Here is a 10,202-nt window from a genome sequence, read left to right on the forward strand (position 1 = left end):
ACCTTCCGGTGGGGGGAGGTCTCAGACTTGACTTTCCGGGAAGGAGATGTGCTCGTATGTCACACAGCTCAGGTGTGGGGCAAACGGCATGTCTTGTCATTGGGTTTGCAGAGAGATGTTTTGAAAAGTTGTCAGCATCTTGGAGATGGTGCCAGGGGAGAGAGGCTTCGCATGCTGTTCAGATGGAAAAGGTAAAATCCCGCACTGCGGCTGCAGCAGCGGATTCGTCCGCTTGAGGGTCATTTCGTGCCGCTCTAGCGGGCATGGGTTTGAGCTGGGGCATTTCTCTACTTTCCAAATAACCTACAATGATTCTTTTATCATTAAAAAAAAAAAAAGGCAGTGAGGCAAGGATAGGCAAGGATAAACCTAATAAAAGGCACAAATCCTAGCAACCACAGAGAAGGAAGAAATAGTTGATAAAAATTTGATAAACTAACATCCATTCTTGACGGAAGGAAAAAGTCCGTTTCCATAATTCCCATTTCATGACCTACTGAAAACGGAACGAGCAGTCCTGACGCGGCCCGAATGCCGCTCGCCCTTGTGCCCGCTACTCGACACTCCGGCCGTCTCTGCGCCCAGGCGGCCGGCGGGGCGCCGCCTGCAAGAGAACAGAAAGCCCCGAGAGTCTCCCTAGGTCCGTGGTAAGATCCTGTTCTTAGGGAAGTTTAATAATTCGGAGGGAACGGACATCGTGGTGATACGAAATTCATATATTAATGATAAATGAAGATACCGGCGCACATTTTAGTCAAATAGGAGAAAAGCTGGTGTGTGAGAGTGTGAGGAAGCTGGTAGTTCAGCTCAGTAGGTCGGAGCTGGGGCATTTGCTCAGTTGTTGGTCATCTTGAGAAAACAGCTGAATCCCCCTTCTGCCCAGTCAGTTGTAAATGAATCAAAAAATTTGAAAAATGAAACAAAGCCGCCAAAAGGAAAATGGCTAAATGCCCCAGGCAAAAGAAAACGAGAATGGCTTATAAATAAGAGACGTACAGCCCCACAGGCCAAATCCCAGTGAGACGGCGGTGGTGCCCATCAGCTGACCAATGGGCCCTGTGCCACCAAGGAGGCAGGGAACCGCCGTCTCCGCTACACCGCGCACAAGCACGGACCTCCCCGCACCGCCCGGCGGGCCCGCTCCTGCCCATCTGCGAGAAGCCCTCACCGGTGCTGGAGGAGTCCCGGCCGGCACGTTTATCAAAGCATCGGAACAAACCGAAGGGACCAACAGCAGGGCAACAAGTACGTGGCCTCTGAGACAGGTTCAGATGACTCCCCAGCGATGACAATGAGGGAACTGGGACTGCAGAGATCAACAGAAATCTCCGGGCACCGTGGAAACCAAGTGCGGTATACACAAAGTCCAAAATCTGCAAAAAACCCGAAACACTTAAGTGTTACATATGTGGGTGTTCATTATGCCTGTTTGCATGTCTGGGTTTTTTTTTTTTTTTTCTTTTTTTTCTTTTTTAAGAAAACCATAGGGGCGCCTGGGTGGCTCAGTCGTTAAGCCTCTGCCTTTGGCTCAGGTCATGATCCCAGGGTCTTGGGATCGAGCCCCCCATCGGGCTCCTGCTCCCTGGGAAGCCTGCTTCTCCCTCTTCCACTCCCCCTGCTTATGTTCCTTTCTCACAGTGTCTCTCTCTGTAATAAATAAATAAAATCTTAAAAAAAAAAAAAAGAAAAAGAAAAGAACAGAACACCACAAAAGTAGTAGGAGAGAACATGGAAGATGACCAGCTTTTCCAAACAGGACACAAAATCCCAGAAGAAAAGGGGATAAATTGATTACGTATAAAGGTTAAAATTTGGAACAATACTAACTGAGTTAGGAAAATAGATCTGCTGTGCCTGTGACAAAGAGTGAATTCCCCCTTCACGTGATTGGCAGAAGTCAGAGGTTGACGGATGCTGAGCTCTGCCTTGCGGCTGGCGTCAGAAAAACCGTATTCGTGCTGATGGGCAGCAGAGCAACTGGCCCAGCCTTTGGAGAGCAACTTGACACGTCATGTAGGTTTTTAAACATCCACGCCCCTTGGTCAAGCACTTCACTTGAGTGAAATCCTCCCACATGTTCACAAAAGCAACAAAATCCTGCTGTAGGATTATGTAGTAAAAAATCGGAAATAGTCCAGATGCCCATCAAGAGGCAAGGCAAGGTGTTGAATAAACTAAGAACATTGATGCCAGGGAATATTACGCAGTCTTCAAAACATGAGGTAGATATGTGCAGACCAGCAAGGAATGACCGCCAATCGGTGATGTCTGCCAGTGAAATAATTCAAGTGCAGAACAGCTTACATGCTATTCTATCGTTCATTTTTGAAAGATTTTATTTTTTTTTTATTTGACAGAGATCTCAAGTAGGCAGAGAGGGGAAGCAGGCTCCCCACTGAGCAGAGAGCCTGATGTGGGGCTCAATCCCAGGACCCTGAGATCATGATCTGAGCTGAAGGCAGAGGCTTAACCCACCGAGCCACCCAGGCACCCCACTATCGTTCATTTCTTAAAAACAGGAGGAAGTTAACAGTTTCCAGGAATGATGGTTACTGAGAGGAACTGATAATACTGTGATACAGATGGCGGGTGTTGGAAGCCAGTGTTCTCACTGTGGGAGTGGAGCGGGAGGTTAGATAAGGGGAGAAGGCTAGAGTGATTCACATGGTAATTAATAACAGTTGGAGAGGGGCGCCTGGGTGGCTCAGTGGGTTAAGCCGCTGCCTTCGGCTCAGGTCATGATCTCAGGGTCCTGGGATCGAGTCCCGCATCGGGCTCTCTGCTCAGCAGGGAGCCTGCTTCCCTTCCTCTCTCTCTGCCTGCCTCTCTGCCTACTTGTGATCTCTCTCTGTCAAATAAATAAATAAAATCTTAAAAAAAAAATAACAGTTGGAGGTACCAGCATAAATTAATATTTAATGTTGCTACAGATGATTTTATGTAGACATATTTCTTAGGGCGCCTGCCTGGATGGCTCAGTTAAGCGTTGGCCTTCCGCTCCGGTCATGATCTCAGGGTCCTGGGATCAAGACCTACATCGGGCTCCTTGCTCAGTGCAATGCCAGGGCAGGGGACATGCTTCTGCCTCTCCCTCTGCCACTCCCCCCTGCTTGTGCTCTCTCACTGTCTCTCTGTCAAATACATAAAATCTTGTTTAAACATGAAATATTTCTAGTCAGGTGTAGGCGTCCATGCGCTTCCTTGCGCCGTCAACTGAGAGGGCCAAGCAACGAGGACACCGCAGCGGGACCGCGCGCGCGCGCTGCCGTTCTCCAGTGAAAGGAATCAGATCTCCTTAGAGACCTGGCAGGTTCCGGGGCCAAGCCAGGAAATGTGCAACACGCGCCTGCAGAACGCTGCGGTGTCCAGAAGCGCAGCAGTACGAAAACAAACAAAAAGCAATGATCAAAGATGGGGTATATCGGAGGGACAGAGGAGCCAACTGAAAAGGCTTTGGGTAGCCGAAACCAAAACAACCTCAGCAACAAAATCATGGCGTACTGGATTATAATCCAAAGTGTGGAAAAAATATCCATGAGTCTATCCTGACTTAAACAGGAGAAACTAGAACTCTCCCATGCAGAAAAAATCCAGGTAATTTCTTCTTTTTTTTTTTTTAAGATTTTATTTTTTATTTGACAGAGATCACAAGTGGGCAGAGAGGCAGGCAGAGAGAGAGAGGGAAGCAGGCTTCCCACTGAGCAGAGAGCCCCATGCGGGACTCGATCCCAGGACCCCGAGACCATGAAGACAGCGGCTCAACCCACTGAGCCACCCAGGCGCCCAAAATCCAGGTAATTTCTGTAGGTAACTCGGCCCCCAGGGAGGTGAACCTCGACTCCCGTTTGTGAGCGTGAGCGGCGCCCAGTGGCCTCCCCGAGAGCACGTCCCTGTGGCTGGGAAGTCACCCACCACGGAGAGCCCTGCAGACACTACCTCAGCCCAGTGAGCTCATCTTGAGAGCATGTGCCCTTGACAGGAAGTGATGAGAGCGGCATTTTACCTGTGGTCTTCCTCCCCAAAACACGTAATCTCAGTCTAATCAAAGAGAAAACATCTGACAAATCCCGAAGACAAACCTGCAAGATACCCAGGCCGGGACTCCGTAAAGCCGTCGAGGTCATCAAGAAAAAGGCAAATCTGAGAAACTAACAGCCAAGAAGAGCCTCAGGACACGTGAGAACAGCACGTGAAATGGAATCCTGGGGGATCCTGGCGGGGAGAAAGGCAAAACCTAAAGCCTGAACGAACTACGAACTGTAGCCAATAATAACATAAATACCAGTTTATAATAATACATAAGCACCGGGACGAATGTACCAGATCATCATGAAATGCTGAAGTTAGGGGAAGCGGGGCCCAGGGTATGTAGGCCCCTTCCACGCCACGTGCTCATTTTTCCCTATGTCTATAAATATTCTAAAATTAAAAGTTTATTTTAAAATGCTGGGATAAATATATATTTTTTAATCTGTATAGAAGTATCAAAGAACTACAAGATAGTACAGAAATTCCAGGCCAAAATCTAAGCAGCAGCAAGGAGAGATCAGAATCTCCAAGGTCACTTTTCCCCTCTCCAAATACACTCAGCGGCGAAAACACGAGAGTGGGGGCTTGGGGAGTTCACAGGGTGAACAAGCAAAGTCAAATCCAGGGTCCACCAAAAGTGAGAAGTCTCCTAGGACATTCAGCTGTGACGCCAAAGGACTAACAGCTCAGGATAAAGGCAAACAAAGCTGCCCTCCCTTCCCCAAAACTCGAAGGGCTGTAAGGCTCTAGGCCATGGTGCAGAGCAGAAGCAGGAAAATACACCCACCCCGGAGGGAGTGTAAACACCGGCTCTCCAGGCTGTGCAGCCCAAACTGTAGCCTGGGGATGGTCTATGAAGCCTCAAGGCATGAATTTAAAGTCGCAGGCGGTACACCTGAGGCCCAGGCAGAACTAAATGTCGATCCTCCCTAGAGGAGAACACCTTCATTTTATGTCAGGAGTTCTACACAACTGTTTTGCAAAGCAGCCTACAGTAAAAGCGAACTAAGTATGCAAGAAAACAAGGCACTATGAGTGAAAGGCAGCAGTAATAAACATGACAGGTCTGTCTAAACTTCATATATTAGAAGCATTAGATATAGGGGACCTGCATGGCTCAGTTGGTTAAGCGACTGCCTTTGGCTCAGGTTATGATCCTGGAGTCCCCGGATGGAGTCCCACATCGGGCTCCCTGCTCAGCAGGGAGTCTGCTTCTCCTACTGACCTCTCTTCTCCTTCTTCCCTCTCATCCTTTCTCTCACAAATAAATAAAATCTTTAAAAAAAAAAGTATTAGATCAAAAACACCCCTGGCTTACTTTGTTTAAAGAAAAATAAACAGGGCACCCGGGTGGCTCAGTCCGTTGAACGTGTGCCTGCAACTCAGGTCATATCTCCAGGTCCTGGGATGGAGCCCCAGGTCCGGCTTCCTGCTCAGCAGGGTGTCTGCTTCTCTCTCTCTCTCTCTCTCTATCTCCCCCTCCCTCTGCCCGTCCCCACCATTCATTCTCTCTCTTAAATAAATAAATAAAACCTTACAAAATAAAGAACAATAAACCTACCTGAAAATCTGCAGGAGACAGGAATTTTTTAGTATTTTATTTATTTATTTGACAGAGATCACAAGTAGGCAGAGAGGTAGGCAGAGAGATGGGGGGGGGGAAGCAGGCTCCCCGCTGAGCAGAGAGCCCGATGCGGGGCTCGATCCCAGGACCCCGAGATCACAACCTGAGCTGAAGGCAGAGGCTTACCCCACTGAGCCACCCAGGCGCCCGAAGAGGAGGCAGGAAATTATAAGAAGTGAACATACAGAGTCAATAGGAAAGTCAAATAGGATTGTAGAGATGAGAAGAACAATCACCAAAATTAAAAACTGGGGGACTGATGTGGCATCAGAGCGGACACCGCAAAGTAACAAATGAAGTGGAAGACAGCTAAGAAGTTAACTAGAATGCACCAAAGAAAGAAAAAAAAAAACTGAAAATACGGAAGAAAGATTAAAGTACCCGGTAGACAAACTGAGAAAGGTGACAAAGTCAAATGTGTATTTCATCGTGGCTTCAGACGTCAAGAGCATGAGGAGGTTATTATTTGAAGAGATAATGACCAAGAATTTCCTACAAGTGATAGAAGACAGTAATCCAAGACACGAAAATCTCAACAAATCCCAAATAGGGTAAGTGAAAAGAAATCCAGCTGTTGACGGGGTAGAGTGAACTGCAGAAAACCAAAGACAAAGAGAAAATCTTCAAAGCAGCGGGGCGGGCGGGGAGCCACTCTCTTTACCTCTCCACGAGTGACCCCGCTGGCTTCGAGGGACCCGCGGAGGCCGGAAAACCCGCACGACAGCTTCACAGGCTGAAAATTACTGGCAACCTAGAATTCTAAACCTGGAAAAGAACATACAGTATTTAAAGGAGCAAAGTAAAATAAAAGTATTTTCAGACAAACAAGAACGGAGAGTTCTTCACCAACAGACCCACACTCAGGGACATTCCAGATGGCGCAGAGGGAATTGCTCTAAGTGGCCTGGGGCCTCTGCCATCCAGGAGCACAGCAAAGACCCCGGCCGGCTACACACACAGATACACGCATGCGACGACTCCTCGGGGAAGCAGAAGACGGGCAACACTAACGAAGCAACAGAAGGAAACAATGAAAGAACAAATGGAAAGGGTAATAGAAGCTGACAGGCAGCCCCAAATATAATTAAGAGTAACACTCCGAGGGCGCCTGGGTGGCTTGGTCGTTGAGTGGCTGCTTTCAGCTCAGGTCACGATCTCAGGGTCCTGGGAATCAGGCCCGTGTTGGGCTCCTAACTCAGCTGGGAGCCCGCTTCTCCGTCTGCCCATCCACCTGCTTGTGCTTCCCCAAACCCCATTGCTCTGTCAAGTAAACAAATAAAATCCAAAAAAAGAAAGAAAAAGAAAATTAAGAATTTGCTTTTTATTATTTTTTTAAGATTTTATTTATTCATTTGACAGAGACACAGCAAGAGAAGGAACACAAGCAGGGGGAGTGGGAGAAGGAGAAGCAGGCTTCCTGCTAAGCAGAGAGCCCGATGCAGGGCTCCATCCCAGGATCCTGGGATCATGACCTAAGCCGAAGGGAGAGGCTTAACCACTGAGCCACCCAGATGCCCCCAAGAATTTGCATTTTTATTTTTTTAAAGATTTTATTTATTTGACAGACAGAGATCACAAGTAGGCAGAGAGGCAGGCAGAAGGAGAGGGGGGAAGCAGACTGCCCGCTGAGCAGACAGCCTGATGTGGGGCTCGATCTCAGGACCCTGGAATCATGACCTGAGCCGAAGGCAGAGGCTTAACCCACTGAGCCACCCAGGCGCCCCAAGAATTTGCTTTTTATTTATTTATTTATTTATTTATATTTTTTTAAAGATTTTTATTTATTTGATAGAGATCACAAGTAGGCAGAGAGGCAGGCAGAGAGAGAGGGAAGCAGGCTCCCTGCTGAGCAGAGAGCCCGATGTGGGGCTCGATCCCAGGACCCTGAGATCATGACCTGAGCCGAAGGCAGAGGCCTAAACCACTGAGCCACCCAGGTGCCCCAAGAATGTGCTTTTTAAATAAAGTCTGCTGATGAACTCTTGCAGCTGCAAGAAGTGGGGTGGTGTGCACACATAGACTTGGGCAGCTTCAGATTAGTTCTAGAAAACTACACAAAAAAACTCTTAACTACTGTCATTTCTATAGGAGGAAACTGAGAGAAGAAAGGCAGACTGAGGAAATTTAACCCTATGCCCTTTTGAAAATTATGAATCTAACTTAAACATATCTGACCCTGATACTAACAATTTTATGGAGCGACAGAGAGCTAAACATACCCAAAGCACTGCTAAGAGTAACATCAGGGGGTCTTGCTTTTCCTAGTACTGACAATTTTCATAAAGTGGTAGTAATTAAGACAGCACAGTGTAGGTCTGGGACAGAAAACTACTGACCATACGGAAGGGAGCGCAGACAGATGTGCTTATCTGGGAACACCTGACTTTGGACAAAGCTGGCTTCATAAGTTGGTGAGAGAAGCAGTTTTGCGATAATTGGTGGTTATACAAGTTTAAACATAAATGAAAAGCAAATCAATAAACTTGGATTCTTACCTGCCTGGGTGGCTCAGTTCGTTAAGCGTCTGCCTTCTGCTCTGGTCATGATCCTGGGGTCCTGGGGTGGAGCCCCAAGTCAGGCTCCCGGCTCAGCAGGGAACCTGCTTCTCCCTCTGCCTGCTGCTCCCCCTGCTTGTGCTCTCTGACAAATAAATTAATAAAAATCTTTAGAAAATTAAAAAAAAAAAAAGGGTCCCTATCTTATAACACACGAATGGGAGAAAAGATTTTGCTCCGAGATACATATTTCCTAAGAAAATAACAACTACAGGGTGCCTGGGTGGCTCAGTTGGTTAAGCACCTGACTCTTCATTTCAGTTCAGGTCATGATCTCAGGGTGCTGAGATCAAGCCCTGCCTCGGGCTCCACGCTCACCATGGAGTCTGCTTGAGATTCGCTCTCTCCCTCCCCCTCCGCCCCTCCCCACTCTTTCTCTCTCTCTAAAATAAATAAATAAATCTTAAAAAAAAAAGAAAATACAAACTATTTTCTATAAATACTATTTTCTATTTCTATACAACTAAAGAAAAAGATTTATAATTTACATTAAAATTAAGACCTGTGTTAATCAAAAGATACTATAAAGAGAATGAAAACGCAAACCATAAACTGGAAAATTTTTGCCACTCCTGTTCTGAATTATATCTAGAATATATAAAGAATTTCTGTGAATTAAAAAGAGAAAAATAAACGACCCAATAGAAAAGTGGGGGGGGTAGATTTTATAGAAGAGGGAACACAAATAGTTCCTAGACATATGAAACGATGTTCAATCTTGTCATAAAACAGAAAAACATAAACTAAAAACATTGTATCATCTCACACCTACTCTGTTGCAAAAAATTAAGGATAAGATCAAATGCTAGCGAGGAAGTGGGACAAAGAACAGCAGTTTTTGTTTTTTTTTTTAAGGTTTTATTTATTTGAGACAGAAGGCAAGAACAAGTGGGGTAGGAGGATCAGGAGAGGGAGAAGCAGACTCCCCACTGACCAGGGAGCCCGATGTGAGAACACAGAGATCATGACCTGAGCCAAAGGCAGACAGCTAACCAACTGAGCCACCCAGGTGGCCCAAAGGACTGCAGCTGTACGTGTAAATGTATACAGCTTCTTTGGAAAACAGTTTGATAGTAACTAGTAAAACTGAACATGTCTATACCCTGTACCCACCAATTCCGCCTCTGGATATATAACCCTATGGAAATGTGTGCTTATGAGACACATACAAGGGACACCTGGGTGGCTCAGTCATTAAGCATCTGCCTTCATCTCAGGTTGTGATCCCAGGGTCCTGGGATGGAGCCCCGCATCGGGCTCCCTGCTTGGCAGGAAGCCCGTTTCTCCCTCTCCCACTTCCCCTGCTGATGTTCCCACTCCTGCTGTGTCTCTGTCAAATAAACAAATAAAATCTTAAAAAAAAAAAAAAAAGACACATACAAAAGTATATATAACAGCACTGTTTGAAACAAGGATCAGAAACTGAAATGTCCATCAGTGGAAGAATTAGTAAGGTGTGGGTGTTACAACCAAACATTATACACTAGATGATTATATATTATTACATAGCAATGGAATTATATCATACAGCAATGAAAAATGAATGAGGCGTCCTACAAAATCCCTGACCAGTCCTCCCCCAAATCGTCAAGGTCATCAAAAACAAGTCTGAGAAACTTTCACAGCCAAGAGGAGGCTTAGGAGAAATGATAACTACATGTGTTGTACTATCCCGGATGGGATCCTGAAACAGAAAAAGGGCACCAGGTAAAAACTAAGAACATGTAAGTAAACTATGGATGTTATTAAGTCCATAATGCATTGGGGGATGGGAAAGGGGCTTGGGTGGCTCAGTCAGTTAAGCATCCAACTCCTGGTTTTGGATCAGGTCATGATCTCAGGGTTGTGAGGTTAAGCCCCGTGTGGGGCTCTATAGTCGGCAAGGAGTCCGCTTGGGGTCCTCTCCTTCCCACTCCCTCTACGCCCCCACTCCCACTCGTACTCTCTCTCAAATAAATAAAATCTGAAAAATGTCTATTAATTAAAACATGAAT

At 46.4% G+C, this 10,202-nt stretch overlaps 1 long non-coding RNA gene across 3 annotated transcripts; it reads right to left on the bottom strand.

The window, feature by feature from the left end:
- Window positions 1-21: 21 nt before the first annotated feature.
- Window positions 22-8,481, bottom strand: LOC132023141 (uncharacterized). 3 transcript variants are annotated; one of them, XR_009405871.1, is made up of 5 exons: window positions 8,149-8,481; window positions 6,315-6,418; window positions 1,169-1,373; window positions 498-604; window positions 22-174 (listed from the first exon to the last, which is right to left on the bottom strand). It is a non-coding gene; the product is annotated as an uncharacterized LOC132023141 (long non-coding RNA). The 3 variants fall into 3 exon arrangements; XR_009405870.1 differs by having other exon boundaries at window positions 441-604; XR_009405869.1 differs by having other exon boundaries at window positions 22-604.
- Window positions 8,482-10,202: the final 1,721 nt, after the last annotated feature.

The sequence above is a fragment of the Mustela nigripes genome, chromosome 8, assembly GCF_022355385.1.
Source record: "Mustela nigripes isolate SB6536 chromosome 8, MUSNIG.SB6536, whole genome shotgun sequence".
Lineage (NCBI taxonomy): Eukaryota > Metazoa > Chordata > Mammalia > Carnivora > Mustelidae > Mustela > Mustela nigripes.